At 40.3% G+C, this 22079-nt stretch overlaps 1 long non-coding RNA gene across 1 annotated transcript; it reads right to left on the bottom strand.

The window, feature by feature from the left end:
• Window positions 1-12193: 12193 nt before the first annotated feature.
• On the bottom strand, window positions 12194-21230 carry LOC119882863. Its single transcript, XR_005440557.1, has 2 exons — window positions 21114-21230; window positions 12194-13023 (listed from the first exon to the last, which is right to left on the bottom strand). It is a non-coding gene; the product is annotated as an uncharacterized LOC119882863 (long non-coding RNA).
• Window positions 21231-22079: the final 849 nt, after the last annotated feature.

The following is a 22079-nucleotide window of genomic DNA, read 5'->3' as shown; positions in this document are numbered from 1 at the left end:
CTATGCCAAAAACCCCTAGTGACATCTGCTGCATTATATTCCATTCCGTTTTTAGATTTTGAATTGTCACTTACTGCCTGAACGCTGTGGTTCCCTTTACATAAATGACATTTCCACTGATGTAGAAAAGGCAAAAATTCAGTGAGTGAGTGAACAGGGCAGCTGGATCAGGACACAGCTTCTGAGACTGACAGAGGCCAGTTTGATCACTGGGAATACAGAATCAAGGTGGTTTTCTTGACAGGTTTAGCTCTCGGCACCCCAAGGGATTAGTCAGCTAGTAGGACCACTAGCTGCACTGCTAACCGAGCTAACTAGGCACAGATAAAGCTATCCATCAAGATCTTATGTCCATCAAGAACCTCTGTAAATTATCTCAGTGCTGGATTCCCTGTTGGTCTTTGAGGCTGTGTTTGGTCCTGTTCATGCCGTGGTCACTGGGAGGCAGCTGAGCACGGTTTGGTTGCCCGCTCACCCAGCTGCAGTTCCCAATTAGGTTCCACTTCCCACCATCATATACCCGCTGGGTCCCCCCGCCTCTGGCCTGAAAACCTCCAGTGCCTGAGTAAAGGTGCAAACACACTGTACACTGTAACACTCCCCCAGTGCTCCGAGCTCCCAGCACTGGCAGAATAAGCTAATTTGACCAGTAGTTACATGGCTAAATGAGCTAATTACATAATGGCAGCTTAGCAGCAGTTAGTTGTTAACTTACTTCAGCAACAAATAAAGCTTTCCGTCCATCAAGAAACTCTTTAAATTACACAGAGTTGAAGAGACAGGGGACATCAGTTAAAAAAACAAAAATATTATCTCCATCAAATATGATCCAGTTACAGTAAAATCAGTGAATAAAGTTGTGTTTTTGTGCCATAATCAATGAAACACTATTCCACTATGCTCTAGCAGCGTCATAAAAATAGAGAAAGCTTTATATTGGACTAAATTAATATGAGTGCAGGATGAGTGATGAACATTTTAAAATCATTTTCCAGGAAATGACATACAATATCATCAAAAATACCTGTGTAAGTGCTGTGTAAATAAAGATAATTGTTGTTGTTGTTGTTGTTATTGTTGTTATTATTACTATTACATTTATACATCAATTTTGATTTCACAGCAATGGGATAATAAATCATTGTATGTTTAGGTAATTTTTTTGACATATTGTTTTTACCCCTAACCTCTATATAAAGGAATTGGTTTGTTTAAATGTGATCATTTAAATGAGTCCTTTTTTGTTCCAGTAATAGTGTAATGTGCCTTATGTTGACTTGGCTCCTTTCTCTGTTTAATTATCGTTGAAGCTGAATGGCAGAAGTAACATGGAGCCGAATGAGACCTTCAAGGCCTGACAGACCCAGAGGAAAAACCTTTTGCTCAGAATAGTTTAACTCTTGAGAAAACACTAAGATCTCAATAGTATGTTTTGAGATCACTCCAATCTCTATGTCAAAACGTATTTTATTTTTCTCAGTAACTTGTAACAGATAATTAACTATAAATCCAATAAGGATTTGGAATTAAGGGGAGTAAAAGTACAAACCCCCATAAAAAGAAAATACTCAACCTCAACATTTGAGTAAAATAACCCCTAAGTGGGGCCACTAAGACAAAACTGAGAAATATCTTGGAGCTTTTTTTCTGATCCACATTCTGGAGACTAAAATTACACAAATTTAAGATACTGTAGAGATCTCATCTTTTGATGAGAGTAAGACAGAGATAAGTTATTTGCTCCTGAGGCCATTATGAGAAAACTGAGACATATTTGAGAAGAATCATGAGATCCCAGGAGTCATAGCTGAGTTTTCTTTGAGCTCTTTCTCTGATCTCATGGTCCAATGTTCAGGAGACATAAATTAGACTTATTTAAGATCATTTAGAGATCTCTTTTTTGATCAGAGTCAGACATAAATGAGATTTTAAATGGTTGTTTCTCCTGAGATGAATTTGAAGGGTAAGTGAAAAGGCCTTTGGTCTCACCTTGGTATTAAAAGCAGCTCATTTGTGTCTAGGAGAAAAGAAGGAAACAACTACTCTTCTTGGATTTTGCTTTCCTATGGGGATGTCTCTTGTTTAATTGGTGGCTGTTTGACTTTACTCAGAGGAGTACTACGTTTTTGTCCATGGTGACCAGTCTAACTTAGGTAACCAGGTAACTTCAGATGTAAAATCTGGATGTTAAACTAAGATAGACTCCCTAAAATGATTAATTTACATTACATTTACTCATTTTATCCAAAGCGACTTACATTTAAGGAACAACATATCAAGCATCAACAAAGCATCAAATACAGCATGAGAACTACAACTGACAATACATACTAGTAAGAGCACGAATAATATTGCATCAATGGGGTGAATACCTAGGGAAAGAAGTAAGAGTTAACAAAAAGTGCAATCAATACAGGATAATTGTAAGGGGATAGAAGAAGAAGAGCACAGGACGTGCATGTTAGAGGTTAGGAGTTAGAGGTGTTATAAGAGAAAGTGTTCTCGGAAGAGATGAGTTTTCAAGAGCTTTCAAGAGCTGAGATTGCTTTGTGTGGTGGGATGGCAAAGCCTTCGTTGGAGGAGCGTAGTGGCCGAGAAGGAACGTAAATTTGTATCATGGAGTTTAGGTAGATGGGTGCAGACCCAGTAGTAGCTCTGTATAAAAGCGTTAGTGACTTGAATTTGATTCGGGAGGCCACAGGGAGTCAGTGGAGGTCAGTTATGGAGTGACATGAGTCCTTTTGGACTGATCAAAAACCAAATGCGCTGCTGCTTTCTGAACCATTTGTAAGGGTTTCACCGCACAAGCTGGGAGACCTGCTAGGAGGGCATTGCAATAGTCGATGCAAGAGATAACCATGGCCTGTACCAGAAGCTGGGTGGCGTACTCAGTGAGGTAGGGCCTGATTTTCCTTATGTTGTATAGAGCAAAGTGGCATGACCGAGAGACAGCAGCAACATGGTCTGAAAAGGACAGCTGGTCATCAATCATGACACCCAAGTTTCTCACCACCCTGGTTGGAGTGATGGTTGAGGACAGGCAGTGGGAGGAAGATAATTGTCCTTGCCACAAAACATTGTAGAAACGCCCCGAAAGGTAGGATTCCAACCACAGGAGTGCTGTGCCCGAGATGCCCATTGCTGAGAGTGCGGATAGCAGGATCATGTGATTGACTGTGTCACAGGCAGCTGATAAGTCAAGCAGGATAAGAACCAGCTAACCCTAGGGCTTCTGTTACAGAAGAGCCGTTTCAGTAGAGTGGCCACTCTTAAAACCAGACTGATATGGATCTAGGAGGTCATTCTGTGAGAGGAATTCTGAGACCTGTTTCAATACTGCCTGTTCTATAGCTTTGGATAGAAATGTGAAACTTGCCGATAGTTCTCAAATTGAGTAGGGTCGAGGGAGGGCTTTTTGAGGAAGGGTTTAACCTGAGCCCTTTTGAAAGTGGTCGGGAATGTTCCCGAAGCCAGAGAAGTATTTATCACATGAGTGATTGCCAGGACCATGGTAGGAGATATGGCTTGGAGGAGACTCGTTGGAATAGGGGCCAGTGGGCATGTGGTAGGATGGCTGTGGGTCTGAGGAACCACACTTTGGTGGTGATTCTCTAACTAAAGTTATTTTAAATTACAAAGATTTCTGAGATCTACTGATAATTTTCATCTTTATTTGGTCTTTGTTACCTCTCCTCTCCTGTCCAACATTATTGGTACATTAACTGGATATGTCAAAGATGCCACCATCAATTTTTGATGAGTTTCTTGACAGCTTCAGTGATCATGATAGGTTTTTCAATGAAGTGAGTCCCCGGGACTCATAGAAAGGACCATCTATGGGCAGGGGTGTATTAGGACTGAAATTCAGTCTTATAAAATAGAGCAGTGTGTATGTGTGTGTATAAAAATCAAATCCCTCAGCTTCCGCTGTGCTGGACCCTGACTCTGCTTACAGCTACATATACATGAGAACAACATCAGTAATAAAAATAACTAACAATAATCCTTTCTCTAATTCTATCTATGAATGATTGCCTACCCAGCCCTGCACGCTGTCACTGTTTTGTCTGGTTCCATTGTCCTTCTCCTCCTGCTGCTTCTCCTATTCGTCCTTTTTCATTCAACTGCTGTTTATAATATATAAATATATAATATAGCCTGTATGCCTATGATGGGCCGCTCCTACCACCCTCAATATTGAAATTATTAGTTTGGCCCAGTCTGATTACTGACAGACAGCGTTCGCTGTAGCTGACATCCACGGTCGATCATTTAGAATTGAACATAAAAAAAACGACCGTTCGGCTGTTCGTGAATGTACCCAAAATTCCCAATGGCCCATCGGCTCCTGCCTGTGAGTCCCCAGTGACATGTGGTTTTGACAATTTGTAGTGTTAAACTAGTGTTAAGGATGGGACTTTTTTTACTACCCTCATCAATTTGGTTCTTTATCCATTCTATATCATTACTAAAAGTGCTTTACAAAAATATATTAGGACCTCTCTCTTGTATTTTGATGACATAGCACAATCTCTGACAGAGATGCTGACTGCATAATCATGTTTCAGTAAGGTTCTAAAGAAAAAAAAGTACTATCTTACAATAACAACATCTTTGCAAACAATTTGAATCCAGATATATAAAGAAAGACTGCTCTCTGAGAACAAATGTGAATATTCATTAGCTTGACACTAATGCAGTTTAATCATTTATGCATAAGGCAAACATGTTTCAATTAAGGGAGGGACCTCAATTTAAATAAAGCCCAGCTGGGAAATGATTGGGGCACATTATAGCTGAACTATGCAAAGGCATTTATGAAAGGTATCAGGTAATAAAAACAAATCAATAAAATATACCAGTGAGCAGTCTTACGTGTGCAGATTGTTTTGCAGGGCCTATTAATCAGTGAGGCATCAAAGCATTATAGTGCTGCCTCTTGTGCTTTGTAACAGGCAATACATTTCTTTTGCCCCTGTGTGCACTATGTACAGACTTACCCAGGATGTATCACCCACAGTGAACAATGTTTTACATGCTGCAGATATGAATGAATAAATAGTTAAAAAATTACATTTTGTAATAATCTTTGATATTCTCTGTGGGCAAACAATTATATATACAGTATATACATATGATCAACAGAATATACATACAAATTGTGGGTATGTAATGGGAAGGACATATTGCATTGAATATATCAATATGTGGATGTGGTTTTTTTTACAGTATTTATGCAGACTATGTTACATGTGAGGGCCACATTAAAGTAAATTAATACATTGTTTTAAAGAAGGAGAAATATAACAATTAAGCAATTTTAAGTTAATGGAAATTAATGAATTCTGATGTTAACATGCATGCTATATATACAGATGAAAAATGTGAAAATAAAAATGTTCTTTCAAATCACACAACAAGAGGCCAACAAAAGAGTAGCAACAGACACAATCTTATTTCCACTGGTCAATATGATTCTGCCTTCTATTTTAGAAATTCAGAGTGGACTAACAGCCTTAAACAGCACAGTGAGCAAAGCTCTCATCATATCACTTTCACAAGGAAAATGCAGTTTGAAATGATTGTTCTCCTCTCAAGGGGATGGAGCACAAATTATGTTGACATAAAACTGTAAGATTTACAGTAAAGGTGGGTAATGTCTGTCACATGTCTGCGGAAAACAACCACTTTTACAAAGACAGGTCTATATAACTCCTGTCTTGAATGTGACATAAATTAAAAAGTGCAGAATGTGGTGCTTAACATGAAAGTACAATAATTCACGTAGTCTTTCACATAGTTCACATAATTTACAGCTGATGACACTGTCAATCAGCATCCAAGCTGGATGTGATTAGTTGGATGACCTCTAAATGTCACAAGGTCAGAGATGTTAGTCTCTTGTGGTTACTCCTCAGAGCTAGACAAAGACAAACATGTGTTTTCCAGGTCTAAAACTCTGAGACACTGAACAATGAAGCTGTGAGAAATGAAGCAGCAGAACCGTAATAGGTGCATTCAAGACAACTGCACCAACATGATAGTCAAACGTGAGCTGCAGGCGACTACAGGGGCGGGGTATAAAAATGGCACCGTCAAGTCGGACACATTCTACCTGCGTGAGCTTACTGTGAGTTTAGACCAATGACTGATCTGTCAAAAAGTGGTTCCAACTTTGTGCAGCTGAAGTAAAAGCAACTGCGTTTAGCCGCCTTCTCCAGCAAAGTTTTAATGTCAGGTGACATGGTGACATTTTGCAGCGCCGGCGAAAGTTGGACACAATTTCTAACCAGCATTCCTTATGTTAAGTCCAGCATGCATCACAATAAGTCAGTGCCGCACCGCATGAAGTCATTGTTACAGTCTCCTTCTGGAAATGATTTAACCTGCTGGCAACTCAGTGACCTGCGTATTGCTGTGTAAATGTTTACCACGTCCTGTTGCCATACAAGACCTCCATGCCGGAAAATTATTGTGTGAAAACACCATCTTGATGTTTGGACCTATACCACACAGTATGAACTGGGTTGTAACAGTAGTCCATGGTTCAGTGCATACCTGGCTGTTAATGTTATGGCTCAATATGTTTTAGGTTTACCTTAACACAACCATTAGAGCCAGCAGTTTAAAGATACAGATCAGAGTGTGTCATTATATGTACCTGACTACTGGGTGAAATGTTGGAATTTGCAACCTACGTGCCAATTTTGGTGAGTTTTCGTCCCGCAGTTTTTGCTGCCCAAACACTTTAGGCGGAGAAAAAGAAGAAAGAAAGAAAGAAAGAAAGAAGAAGAAGAATCAGAACAAAGACAATAGGGCTCCAGCAGCTTCGCTGCTTGGGTCCCTAATTACAGATTCAATTCATTTCAAATCTGCTTTATTGTCATGAATGTATAACAACAGTATTGCCAAAGCTACATATAAATTACATAAGAACAATTAATTTCATACATTTGTGTGTGTGTGTGTTAAAAAATAAAAATATATTAAAAATTTAAATAAAATAAATACATAAAACCGTAAACGTGTGTGTGTGAATATTAATAGACAAAATAAATATTAATTAATTAAAAAATAAAATAGGTATCAAATGTGAAATTTAAAAACAAAACAATTATTATAATCAAACTAATCAATCAAAATAATAACAATTTGAAAAGTCTCTCCTCTTGTGGTAGCCAGCTCTGTCTGTGGCGACCCTGTTCTATGGCGAGGTGTTCACTCAGTTGTCAACATTTTTCTTAGTTTGGGACATTTTATTGTTTTCAGGTAATTTCCCAGTGTGAATTCTCCTTTTAGGGACAGATAACATTGGAATTTACTTTGTTTTTTGGTAATTTCTTTCCAGTATTCAATATATTTTTCTTTCGGCTTTGATAATTTGGTTTGGTCTGCTTGAGTTGGTGTTGCTGTCCTGAGGCTGTTGGGGACTTGTTACTGCAGAGAGCCTCAGGACCAGCTGGCTGAAGGGACTCTTCTCTGGTTTCAGCTCCTGGTATGGTAGGGCTTTGTGATGAAACACTAATACGTATTAAAATGACTGATAAAATAATAAATGTTTATTTCCACCCCAAAAGGGCTCTCACATAAAAGGCCTCTCCGTCTCAAAGTCATGGGCTGAATTTCAGTTCCAGTACATGCCTGGGGCCCTGGTCTGGCAAAATTTTGCAGGAGATTAAGGTGCTGCTGCAAACCTTCTTTAGTAGGTGAAAGCAACACTAAGTCATCTGCATACAGCAAACCTCTGATCTCTGTATCGTTCAGGGTGAGGCCAGGTGCCATGGAACGCTCTAGTTGGTTCGCTAATTCACTGATATATAGATTGAAGAGAATTGGACTGAGATTGCATCCCTGCCTCACTCCCCGGCCCTGGGAGAAGAACGCTGTTTGCTTCCAATCTTTATGGCACATTCACTTTTTGTATACATGTTCTTAATCAAATCATATTTTTTTCCTCCAATGCCACTTTCAAGTAGCCTATAGAAAAGGCCCTAGTGCCAGATGGAATCAAAGGCTTTTCAGAAGTCAACAAAAGAGGCATATACCTTTCTTTTCTTAATGTTTAATTCTTGATCAATTAGAGTCTGGAGGGTAAATATTTGGTCTGTTGTGCGGCAGTTTGGTAAAAAAAAAAAAGCAATTTGGCATTTATGCAGAATATTGTGGTCATCAAGTCGTTTATTAATGATGTTGTAGAATATTTTTCCCAGGTTACTGGATACACATTTTTCTCTGTAGTTATTTGGGTCATATTTATCTCTGGATTTATGAATTGGGGTTATTAAACATTTGTTCCAGATGTCTGTAAAAGTTCCAATTGCTAGAATAGTATTGAATAGTTTTAGTATAGCCAATCTATGGAAGCGTCTTGCTGCCATGGCAGAAAGAGAAAAACGGATCAGTATCATGTTATAACATGAAAAGCTTATTGTTATAACAAGATATTTTCACGTTATAACAAGATATTTTCACGTTATTATGACATACAAACAAATCACGTTGTAACAAGAAACATTTCTTGTTATAACAATATACTATTTATCACGTTATAATGTGAAACTTTTCATGTTATAACATGATAAGTTTATTGTTATAACAATATTTTTTTTACGTTATTACGACATACAAACTTATCACGTTATTACAAGAACTGTTTCTTGTTATATCAATATATATTTGTCTTTAAACTTTTCAAGTTATGGTTGGTCTCAGGCAGAGGTGGATTTCCCATGATACTCCAGTTGTGAACAGGCACTTGACCTTTTGCAATGAACTGGCATGACAATGGCCTGCAACACGGATACCCCACTGTTGAAATTTCTACGAAATCGCGGTTTATCAGAAGAGTGGCTCTCATGCATGGAACATGTAAGTAACATTTGAGTGGACCGCTTGGATCCAAACAAGACAATTTGAAAGGCATCCTTCTAAAAGTGGCACACAAGCAGTTGATCCAAAAACCAAGAGCAGCAGAAAAAATGTCATTAATTGCTAGCCACTTCCTAAAAGAAGCATTTGTGAGCCCACAACATATCCTGCAAATGTATGAAGATAAAAAGCCAACAACAAGGAAGTTTTTGATGTTGCTGGATGCATCTCCTCCGCAAGCAGAGAACCAGAGCTTTCGTTTTCTGCAACAGTACATCAGAGGACTGGATGATGCAGGACTGAGAAGGATGTTAAGGTTTATTTGTTGCTGTTTATTCAAAACATTCATGTTCTTTTTTGTTTTTTTTAAAGCTGTTACTGTTACCTGTTGATGAGTTCCCACAGAGAGCAATGAGTACAAGATCTGTTTGTGTGTGTGTGTGTGTGTGTGTGTGTGTGTGTGTGTGTGAGAGAGAGAGAGAGAGAGAGAGAGAGAGAGAGAGAGAGAGAGAGAGAGAGAGAGAGAGAGAGAGAGAGAGAGAATGATTGTGTGGGTTGGTGAAGGGCGATGATTTGTATTTGTACTGCTGTAGTTTTAGTTGGAGTAATTGCACTGACCTTAACAGCAGGCTGTGGTTTCAGACTTGAGTTTTTGGGTAGACACATCACTTTGTGAATTTGATGGCTGCTCTACATGTGGTTACTACATAAATACAAAAGTAAATGCACAGTTGCACCTTTCAACCTGAATATTCACACATCTATAGGGGGTGGAGCTTGAGCCATTAAAGCATATCAAGAATCAATACCTTTCGCTTTTGTTCTCTATAAATGAAATAATTAAAAAAGAAGTTACTTGATCTCTGAAAAGAATTTATTTATTCTTACATAATATTGACATTTGTGATTTGTTTATATTTTAGCAGTTCACAAAAATCTGTTAATAAGTGGAGCTGTTGGTAGTTTGAATCTTGTCATCCCAAATAAAATTCAAACTGAATTCACATTGAAAGCACAGGGAGTTGGCAAATGTTGTATCAACATTGAAAAATGTCTCACACTGTTGATAAAAAAAATAAAAGGACACAACCCCCTAGAGAAATACAAGGAAGAACCCTTAAGTTGAGAGTGTTTGGTGCCCTTTCCCCTGAAGCAGAAAGTGCAAATCAAATGGTATCAGTAAACATAACTGAACAAACACACTGTTGCACATTTAGAAATATCTTGGCAAACACTTCATCCCTCTTCTGTTAACTCATTATATCTAAGTCATAAGTTGTCAAATGTTAAATTAATTGCCAACTATTTTGATAATTGATTTATAATTTTTATTTTTTTTAACCTGTCCTGCCCAGCAGCCTGGTATAGAGTATGATGCCTTGGATACCATATTGTGCCAGACAGATTTTACTTTAACAAGAGAGTATTAAAATACTCCTTTGTCTGTTTTATTATTTATTTAATTATGTAGTGATTTGTCACCGGGCCGGACAAGGGGCCGGCATGGGGATCGGGGGGCACAAACAGACAGCACAGAGAAAGGAGAACACCTGCAAGAGAAGGGGGGTGGAAGGTGGGGACAACAGGGAAAAGCAGAGGGAAACACCAATTGCAGAAAGCAACGAAACCGGCAATAGAACAGAGAGGGGGGCCTGGGGAGGAGAAAAACAACATGTAAATGCTCTGTATTTGTATAGCGCCTTTCTAGTCTTTTCGACCACTCAAAGCGCTTTTACACTACATCTGCATTCACCATTCACACACATTCACGGCAAAACCCAATGCCCGGCAGCCCCCTGCGAATCCCACGTGCGAGGTCGGGCAAACGAGAGAGAGCCAGCGGCAGAACACGACAGTGAAAGCCCGGCAGCAAACGCGCTGTGCAGGACACCGTGCACCCACCGTGCACCCACCAATAAAAGTCCGCTGTCCCCCCAACTGCCGGAAAAATTAGCCGCCGGCGCACAGCACGCCCCCAGGCCGCCGTGCAACGCCAGCCAAACCAGCAACGAGGCAAAATCAACTAGCTCAGCTTCATGCCACCACCAAGCCACCCACCCATCAAGGGCCGAGAACTCCAGGCACAAGCCCAGAATAAACCGGAGCACAGCCCTGCCCCGCACCCACACTACACATCCCAGAAAACCCAGAAATGAGCAAAAGCCAGAAGCCCGAGTCCCCAGACCCCTAGGTCCAGAGTGGGCCCCCATGCCAGGGGGCCTCTGTAAATATATTGTTTTGTGTTGGATGCATGTCATGGATTGTGAAGTGTTGTATGGTGGAGTAAAGATAAGGTGTGTGGTAACTAAGGTGCAGTTAAAATTGGAGGGTAGTTGTGACACAGGCACCCCACAACTGCCAGGTAGTGGAGCCTCCCAAGGTGCCCCTCCCACCCTCCAAGCCCTCTGTGTCTAATGTGTAGTTAAAATTGAGGGGCAGCCAGTGGGGGAGGAAGAAGGGCGAGGCCGCAATAAAGCAGCCCCACCCCCCAAATGCCCTGCAGCCTGTCCGTCCCCCAGAGTCCTAAGGGTGTATGTAGTGAGACATGACCAAAGGGGGGAAGGTGAAGGAGGTCATAGGGAGGCTAGAATGGTCCTACCCACTGGGTCTAGATTCCCGTCCCCCACCCCCCTAAGCAGGTGGATGCCACGACAACCCCGCCCAGCCCCAGGACGGGTCCAGGGGGACCCAGCCTCCCCATCGCGCAGACCCGCCCAAAGCCCCGAGCCCTAGGCCCCCCACACACCCCCGAGGCAGCTCAGTGCAGCCCCGAACCGAAACCCAACAATCCCCGCTCTCGCCTCATTGAAGTAATGATTGACATATTTATCAATAATGAAAATAATCCTTAGTTGCAGCCCTCCTAGATTTAGAAGCTCCTCTCATAGCTGGCTAACCACTCAGTTGCATCAACCATTCAGTCTGGGGTCTTCACATCAAAAGAAAAAATGTTTTTGACACTCCAGAATCACAAATTTATGAGAATCACTTTTGGATCACTATGACCATATCTCAAAGTACACTAAGGGGAGGTCTTCCAAAATGGCATCCTATTATATGTCAAATGTCGGGTCAGCATCAGGCACTTGGACATCCTCTTCTTAGACCATTAACATACACTAGTCTATGTTTTATCTTTGTTTCATTTGTTTGTGGGTCCAAAACAGTCTCAGATTTTCAGCAGGCAAGGACCTCTTCCCCTGATGACACCACATGAACTGCCATGTGGGACTGAATTGAATTGTTGACTTCAGGGACCTTAACCCATTTCAATAGTTTTAAGTGTGTCAGGACCGGGGGCCAGAAACTCAAACGCAGACTAGAGAAATGCACAGAAGTGGTTTATTAAGCACAAGGGGTGTCCTGGGAGAGGTTGGGGTGAGGTGGTCGTTCTGAGGGTCTGCGGTTCTGGTCCCAGAGCTTAGATGATTCCGGGGAACAGGAGGGAATCCGCGTGGTGCATGTGCAGGTTTCCTGAGGATGAGACAAAGAGAGAGCAGTTAAACACTGGTACGAAGGTTCAGACAAAAAACTGAAACTGAAACTAAGACAGACAAACTGGCTGGCGTGTCTATACGGTTAAGTACAACAATCCGGCGGGGACTGGAAGGTTGGCAGATCTCTTAAAGGTGTGTTGATTGCAGGCAGAGACCCTGGTGTGCTGATTGCGGATGTGCTTCAGGTGGGAAAGCCTGGAGCTCAGATTACCACGCCCACCAGCAGCCTCAGGGCAACAGGCAGGCCAGGGTCACGACCGGGGGTTTGTGACAAAGTGACCAAATGTACAGGGTAGGTTAAATATTTTGTGGAAACCACACATTATTTTTACTCTGCACTGAAACATTGTGATTATTTGTTTTGGATATTTTCCTCACAACATCAGTTGACATAATGTAGCCCTGCCTTAATCCTCTGGTCAGAATTCCTGGCGTAGTATTTAAGAATGTATGCTCTCAAGAAGAGATATAGCTCTATGGCTTCATCTGCCGTGGTGGGTGAGAGTAAGAAGTTCTCTGCCATTATAAGGCAACACAAGCTGAAAACTGTTTCATCGCAAGGATAAGGTCCTCTCTGTTGGCACTCTAGTTTACAAGCCTCCACTGCTTCCTGAGAGACCTCTTTCAGGTGATCTTGTGCAACTTGCTGCAGTAGTTCCTGTAGAAAAGAAAAATACCAGTGAAAACACAGATCAATGTAACACTTCCTATTTTGAGTCAATATTATACATGCAGACATATGCTCCCTTGGTGAGTGGACATTATATCAACAATGTGTTGTGAAAAGTAAGATGACTACTGCTTACATTATTAATAATGTTAAAAGCTTAAAGTTAAAGTATGTTTTGTTTTTTGTAAGTGCATGTCATGTTCAACAGTGCACTGCTGTGACTAGTCAGTTTTACAGTCTGTCCCTTTAACTGCAGACTTAATTAAGATTCACAAACATCGTTAAGAACTCAGAAATCATGCTGATTGAAATACCTAGTTGTTGCATTAATTAACATTATGAGCTTGCATTTAGTCATGCATGAGATGCTATTAATTCTTGTGCATTCCTGATAATTCATGAATCATTATCTGAATGAACTCATGCTCTTTAATACATTAATCTCATGAATGAATCCATGAGAATTCATATGCTTCTGCAGCATTGTGTTGTCAATCAATGAAAATCTATCCAAGGTGTCATTGGGCTTTTGTAGCACACCTATTTTTGTAGACTGTTCTGAAGATGTTAGATAGCTTCTCCATAGTTTGTGGCTGCTTGTCTATATTTTAGTGTAAATTTGGCTTTAAAATGTTGTGTAGTCTATATAAAAATAGTGATGAAGCAAGCAGAGCTGTTTTTTGCAGCAGCAGTCAGTCTGTGTGCCCCTCGTATGAGTCAACATGCCACATAAAATTAGGCCCATTGTTAACATATAGGCGTCGCATCAGGCGATTTCTCCGTCTCTGCTCAACACCACAGGGGTCTAGAAACTTTAACAAATGCCTCACTGTCCTTTGGGTCACAACATACCCAGCTTGGATGCAGCAGAGATGGTGTAGCCTGTATCCGTGGAACCTTCCGTGCCCCTCCAGCTGATCAATGAGAAATGATGCTACTGCCTGAGGGTTGGACTCATTCTTCATTCTGTATAGCCCCTTGCATTTTAAAATCCTTCTGAGAGTGCGCATACTTATTGCAATATTATCCACAGTGCTCAGTAACTGCAAAATCTCGCCATGTCTCAATCCAAGCATGAAGTGGAACTTAATCAAATCCTGTAAATGAGCCATATTCCTTTAATTGTCCGTTCTGCGCACACCTTTCCTCATTCAAATATGAGATTCATATTATAACAATGCAGACAAAGTTATTATGTTATAACATGAAAGGTTTTATGTTATAACAATAAACTTATCATGTCATAATGTGATAAATTTCACATCATAACATGATCAATAGTATATTGTTAGAACAAGAACATTTCTTGTTATAATATGATAAGTTTGTATGTCATCACAACGTGAAACCCTAACTTTTCATGTTATAACACTAATCCGATACTAATCCGTTTTAGTTTTTCTACCGTGGCAGCAAGTACCAATCTGATTTTATGGTCTGAGTATTTGATCATTTTGTTGAGGATTCCATCAGTACCACAAGCCTTTTTTTTCCTTTCAGGGACTGGAGGACTTCTGTTAATTCTTGTTCTGTTACAGGGTAATCTAGAGGGTTTTGGTTGTTTTTTATCACCGCCTCCAGAGTTTTCCATTTCGTGAATATCTTGTACTGATCATCATTTTTTGTAATATTACTGTATAATTGATAAAGTGATTAATCCAAGTATTTCCATCTTGGATCGCCAATTCATCCTGCTGGATTTTGTTTAGGTTGTTCCATTTCTCCCAGAACTGGTTGGACTCTAAGGATTCCTCAGTTTCACAGAGCTGCTTCTTGCTGTGTTGTTCTTTCTTAGTTTTTAGGGTGTACTTGTATTGTTCCAGAGTGGCCTCATATTGACAGCGTATGTTGTGGCTATCTGGGTCCCTATGCTTTTCATTTGATAATTTCCTTAAAGTTTTCTTTAGGTTTTTGCATTCAGTGTCAAACCATTTGTTATTGTTCATTTGTTGAGGTTTTGGTTTGGAGGCTTTCAAATTAGACAATGAAGCCAAATGATGAAATATTGAATTGATTTTGTCCACAGCAGAATTTACACCAGAATTATTCTGGGGAAATGTTTCAGTAAGAAATAAATGAGTTAAATCATGTATGTTTTGATTTTCAAGTGCCTTTAGGTACGCCCCCATGCTGTCTGTATGGGTATGTGCTGTTAAACAGGCACTAGGGGCTCCAGACTTAGACTGAGCCCTTTTCAGATAGTGATTTTGCTGTGGTCTGAGAGGGGTGTGAGGGGGCTGTCTGTGAAAGCTCTGAGAGACATTGGATCTAGATCTGTAATGAAATAATCTACGGTACTACTGCCAAGAGCTGAGCTGTAAGTGTAGTGACCCAGAGAGTCCCCTCGTAGCCTGCCGTTGACTTTGTACAGACCCAGTGTACGGCAGAGCTGTAAAAGCTGCATACCGCTTGTATTAGTAAGCTTGTCAAAGCTCTTCCTAGCAGGACATTCAGGGAGGGGGAAGCAGGTGCTTCCAGGTAAGTGTTGGTCTCCCTGGGTGTCAGCTCCTTCCCCTGTTCGAGCGTTCAAGTCCCCACAGAGTAATACATTTCCCATGGTTTTATAATGGTTAACTTCCTCCTCAAGAATAGAGAAAGTATCTGGGTTGTAGTAGGGGGATTCTGATGGAGGTATATAGATGGCACACATGTAGACATGTTGCTCAGCACAAATCATCTGTTTGTTAATTTCAACCATATGTAAGATTCTTCTTTTTTAATAACAGTGATGGACTGGTTCAGTTCTGATTTACACCATATAATCATGCCTCCTGAATCTCTGCCTTGGGTTATTGTGGGATTTTTTGTTGATGGTATAATAATCTCAGTGTAGCCGTGAGGATGACCAGTGGAAACATCTTCTCTGCACCATGTCTCCTGTTAAATCAGATTCTAACCATCACTCCTCGGTGAACAGCCTCCTTGGTGAAAGTTTGGGAGCTTTTTCCAATTAAGTAGGCTAGATATTATTGTGGATTTACCATATTTTTAGGAGTTTATTCACACTGAGCATAAATTATTATCAGCATCCTTTCTAAAGTTTAAATTTTTTTAGGCCTACATGCCTTTAAGCAACTAACTTATACTGTGGGACACAAAGATAGATTAAATGTACTGAAATTATACAAATGGCAATGTAAAGTCTATCATTTATTTGAAAGCTGTTTTTTGTCTTCTTGTTTGTTATCTTTTATAATGCAGTGTAGTAAGCATTTTCTCAATGTAGGGACATGACAACTAAAATGGTACCTTGGGAATGATGAATGCGTCGATAAACACTCGTACAGACCCTATGTTTGTGTTTGTGTTAAGGATTATTTGTTAATGCTTGTCAATAATCATTCACCATTCATCACGGACACTTGCAGTCAACCAGTGCAGGAGATGCTGAGAGAAGGTCTGTCTATATATGACATCATACTAAATGGTGCATGGTGTATTCATGTTTTTTGTATTAATTTGAATGGCCAGGATAACTTATATCTAATCATTTTCACAAGAATTTTAGAATGTTTTACACCTCAGTAGACAGCAAACTACTACTGTATATCAAAGCAGCCACAGCAACTACACGGTCAACAACATAGAAACTTATAAAACATATAAAACTCCAGAAAACGCTTTCTGTGGCTCCAGATTGTTTAGTACCGTACCATGGTTAAGTACTTCAGGCCTAGCTTTAGTTACTAGTGTTTTTAGTGCCGTCTCTTGCTTGTCTCTCAAGTAACTAATTTTCTCTTCTCAAAATGATCGTCATGCACCTGCTCTGAAATCCGGACTTCAGCTGCTTCAACCTGGCAGCTGCTCACACCAAGCCTAACCAGCCTTCACCATCTTTGCATCTTTTGGTTAATAAAGGCTGTAAACTTTTTACTCTGTCTCGTGTGCTCTGTGTCCGTACTTGGGTCACCCATACAAGCCATAACATTTACACAGAAGTGAATGTAATTTTGTAACATTCAAGACAATTAAGCAATGGAATAATCCTGTTAAAAATCTATAATTTCCAATTATATTATTTTAAAGATTACAACTTTTATTCTAAGGGTTAATATTTTATAAGTAATTTTCTGTATTTTTATGAAATTTACACTACAAAAACAAAACAAAATCTGTAAAATAATACGGCTTCTAGGTGTTTCAGACCCACAGACTGGAATATATTGCAGAATTTGATTTCTTTGAATGCTTTTATATCCATTGTGAAGCCCCAGAGACAGCATCGTTTAGGTGTTAAACTGACTGTACGACACTTTTTTCCTTTGTTTGTTTTTATCTTGTGCTACTGCCTGTCTTGGCCAGGGCTTCCTTGAAGAAGATCTACCATGGGGGGGGGGAACAAAATATACTCCTTAAATTATTTCTGGAATGCACTAAGAAAAAGAAACCTTTGTACTAGGAAGGGGGAAAAAATAGTACAAATCACTGTTGCCTCAAAAACTTCCCTACCCTCATATGTCCTAGTTCTAGGAAATACCTGCAAGTTTACACTATGAGTCTTTTCTGTACCACATCTTACCTTGTAGTACTTACTTGTACCTCCTTTATTGCCTACACCTGCATCATCCTCACCCCAATCCTGAACTCAGTCTCCCTCTCTGCCTCTCGGTCCTCCTCCCTGTTCCCCATTCTCTACACCAGTGGTTCTCAAACTGGGGGTCAGGCCCACCTGGGGGGCATAGTGCCACTGTGGCGTGGAGTTGGTTTGGGGGGCAAGGATATTGAGCAGACCTAAAGTGACTAAACATGACGGTGATTCATGTGGTGGCATGAATGAAAAAAAGGGTTCTGATGCAAGCAAGGCTTTTTTGCTAACTCGAATCTTTTGTTTTATTTTGCCCATGTTGTTAGTCATTTATAAAAACGAAATCCACTTTTGTGGAGAACCAGTGCTGTACACCATGTGTAGGAAATTACCAGACAGGGATTGTCTACCGAATAGAAACTTTTAACACTTTCAAGCTGCATCATGAAAAGTATAGCATTCACTTTTGGAGTTTGTATTTGTTCTAGTCTGACCATTATTTTATCAAACTCCAGTTACTGCAATTATTTAGGTTGACTGTTAGATAATCAGCTGTCGGGAGAAGCCATGGCACTCAAAGAATTTAGCAAAAGACTAAAGTTCAAAAGGAAAGCAGCCTGACTAGATGTTGCAAGAAATAAAAAGCACTTGCTGGGGCTTTATTTCCATGCCATTATGACTCTGCTTCCCCCTTGTGGTAGACATTTCTTCGCAACTCATCAAAAACAGGATTCAGTGGGATTGTATCCAAATTACCTCACAGCACATTTTCAAAAACTGTGTTTCTCAATTACAAAATGGCAAAGACTGCAGTTGTTATGTAGCCAGCTGTTTCAGATTTATCGGCGACTGCCATAATTATGTAACTGTTCAATTAATGTTGAATGAATGAGTTTTCGAAGGTATTTGTTCTAGTCTGAAGGTTTCAAAAAATGATGACATGATAAGAGAAGTTGGACTGAGTTATAGAAGGTTGTCTTACATCTGACTGGATATAGAGATCTAATAGTGACAACTGGCTTGCATGCTTGATGATCTGAGAACATTTTAAACTTTTCTTACCAGAGAGTATGTTATACCACAATATAACACAGCTGTTAAAATGTCAAAAATGTTTCCTAAATTTATAGTTAAATGTCCAAGTATAAAGGCCCCCCCACCTGATCCACAACCTGCCCCTTCAGAGCATGTGTTTTTTGCAGTGCATTGAGCTCTCTGGACCGCTGTACAAAAGCTATACAAAATGTGAATGTGAAAAGCAACACTAACCAATTACTTCAGAATTGTGACTAAATGTTTTTTTGGATCAACGTTTCATCTAATAAAAATCCTTTGAGGAGTGCTGGAGGGGTTGTTGAAATGAACATCTCAGAGAAGCCTGTAACTGGTTTTCTACACCACCATGGGGCAGTACAGGCCTGCAGAGCTGCAGATATTGGAGAAGTTCCCGCTCCTGTGCTGGCATGCCTGCTGTGGTGAAGTTGCACCATATAGATTTTAATTTAAATGCACAGGTTTTTAGAATAAAGCATGTAGGATTTAAGACCTAGGATGCTGGGAATTGTCAGTCAGTGGAAATTATATCTCTGTTTCTAGTGTTTTTTTTTAATTGCATAAAACTTAACAGCTTTGATTTACACATTTCAGTCTAGAGAAGGAAAAAAACCTGCCTTGTAAAACTGAAACCTTTGCCTAAGCTTGCTTCCTCTCCTCCTTCTGCCCCCTCCCTCCTTCCCTGTGCTTTTCCTCGTCTCCACCTCTTCCTCATCCTCATCTTCCTCTCTCAGCCTGTTGAGTATTTGGGAGAACAAAAGTCATCTGCTGTCCATCTGGCTGCGGTGCTGGGCGGTAATACCCCCTCATATTCCTCAGCTTCCCAAGCACCCATGGACAATCCATTTTCTCCGCCCTTCTCTGCCTTACCCTCCAGTTCCTCCCCCACTACACCCAACCCCCCCGCCAGCCCTGATCCCCATCCCAGGACCACGAGGTGGGATCCGGTGTCAGTGCCCCAGAAAGACCCCTCTCTTGTTCAGAGGGCTCAGTTTCACTGTTTGGGATTCTCACAGTAGCGTGCACGTACTCATTGCTTCCCAGGTGCTGGCTCTTAGCAAATCTAACTTTCAAAATAGCAAAGAGCTGATGTAAGCTCACAAAAGCGTGAGAATTATTTTGTTTATATATATTTTTCTGGTAAATCGTAGAGACTAACACTCTGCTATAACCCACACTGAACAGTGTCGCACTGATAAGAAGGATATATCTGTTTTTGTAGTTTTGACCATTATTTCATTATAATGTACATGGCAGTGTCTTATGTGTCGTCTACAGAGGTGCGGCAAGATCTCTTACCATCTTACCAGCAGCACCAGCCGGACAACGGGAGGTAACGCCAGTGTCGTCGGAGAATAGCTAAGCTTATTAGACACAAGAGGATTCACTTGATGTTATTTTCGTTGGCCAACCTTTTTTATTGAAACTGATGTTTTTTGTTTGCTTGCTGAGATCCAGAAGAGAATGTTTTTGTTGAGATTTGGTGCGGGAAAAGTTAATTTCAGACCCTCTAAGCATTTTGTGACTTTCAGTTAATAAAAGACACTTTTTCCAATCATTAATTTCAAGCCATTGAAGATTTCTTAAAAATATTTGTTAATAATTAAAATATTGTCTTGTCTCGCGAACCCAATATAGTGAGATGAGTGTATTGTCACAGCCCTAATCTTCTAAAAAGGGAGGTTAAAATGTTTTCTCATAACCAAAATCTGTCCTAAACGCTGTGGGTATATTTTAGCAAACTGTTGCAGGAGAGGCTCTGTACGTTAGTCAATCTGTTCCATATTTACCACTGAACCGTTTCTGAAAGAGCTCCACTGCTTCTTAAAAATAGCCCTAAAGATGCAAGCTGTAACAGATACAGATACAGCTCTGTGGAGGAAGCTGAGCAAGTGCTCCACCTCTACAGATCAACCAGGTTTTGTGCTGAATATTGTCGCCTACATGCAGCACACAGGAGGGACTGAAATAACCCATTGTGCCCTCTCTGAGTGGTACTAGATTTCTGCAACGTGCCAGAGAAAAAGGATGGGGGCCACTTGTCAGAACTGGGTTTTTCAGCTCCTAAGTGATGAGGAACAGCTCTGCAGGCTCACTAATGTACAGTAAATGTGATGGGTGGGTTGGATTGTTGAGTTATGCAAGGCTTTCAGCCCTCTGTAACAGTGCAATACTTTGGCATGTTGCATAACAGATTTGTCCTCCTCGCTTTTTCAATGTGGGCCCAACGATACTTCCATTGTCCCTGGTCCATTTCCACCATTGCCCTTTAACTTTGCATAGCAGTATTACAGCGATTAATTCAACTCTTCAATAACTATGAAAGGTTTTTTTCCTTTTGGTAGTGTGTGCCATTTTGCAGCAATGCACATTTTAATCACTGCTGAATGTGACTACCATATCTGTTGCTCTTCCATTTTATCATGCCAAAAGAAAGGATCAAAAAAATCCAAATATAATCAAAACACTATTAATCAGATTCCAACAAAATGTCCCTTACCTGGTGGATGTTTTTCAGCGGAGAATACAGCCTCTGTGTTCTGTGTGCATTTAAACATTACTGTTGCAGCACCTGCGTGTCCACATGTCTGTTTTCTGTGCCTCTAGCTGGATTTGTGTCTGTTTTGTTTGCTTGTCTGGGAGGTAAAGCAGTGAAGGGTCAAGCCAAAGTCATTCTGTGGACCACACCCCTCCTCTGCCTCAGTAAGGCCTGGTGGCAAGATAACCCCTGAAAGTCCAGCTTAATGAGGGATTTAGTTTCTTATCACTGTTCTAAGTTCTAAATCCTCATTTTTCTAAAATCTGGTGAAATGCTGTTGGCACATGATTGACTTTTCTCCAACCAAGCTGACTTAAACTGGAACCAACTCATTAGACAGATTTGATTTTCTCATTGATTTTAAAGTGCCCGTTCAGCCAAATAACAAAAAAAAAGCATATTTTCTTACCCCTGTCAACAGTTGTGCTGGAACCCATTTTCATAGTGATTATTTCTTCAGTAGAAAGTATTTCCAATTAAAATTCACCGTAGGTGAGGCCTGTGGATTTTCCACAGTAACAGAGACACAGTTTCTGGAAAGACATGTTGTTGTTGTGTTGTTGGTGTTGTTGTTTTGTTTATTTTTCAGTGTTGCGAGAAACAAATGAAATTCCATTCCTCTCTATTGCACATATCTTTAAAACAAGTATCTGGACAAGTAAAACCAAAACTATCTGATGGCTGCAGGAAGAAAGTGAGGAAATATGATATTTTGTCTTTTCTGTGAACTCATCCTTTAAGAATTTTTTTTTCAAATAGTTTCACCTCTATTTTGAATGGCATGTTAAGAGGGATATCTTCTGCACTGAAGCTACATGTTATCCTCCCAGCAGCCCATTACTTTATGTGTCTGTTAGAGGCTCATCAGTGTTGCTCCGCCTAACATGGAGTATTACAAGGCCTCGAGGGAGTCAGCCTGGATCAGAT

The sequence above is a fragment of the Micropterus salmoides genome, unplaced genomic scaffold (genome assembly GCF_014851395.1).
Source record: "Micropterus salmoides isolate LMB-PRFRI ecotype aquatic unplaced genomic scaffold, ASM1485139v1 Ms_hic_scaffold_3, whole genome shotgun sequence".
Lineage (NCBI taxonomy): Eukaryota > Metazoa > Chordata > Actinopteri > Centrarchiformes > Centrarchidae > Micropterus > Micropterus salmoides.
Note: the sequence above shows the minus strand (reverse complement) of the source record. Positions and strands in the feature narration are given on the sequence as shown.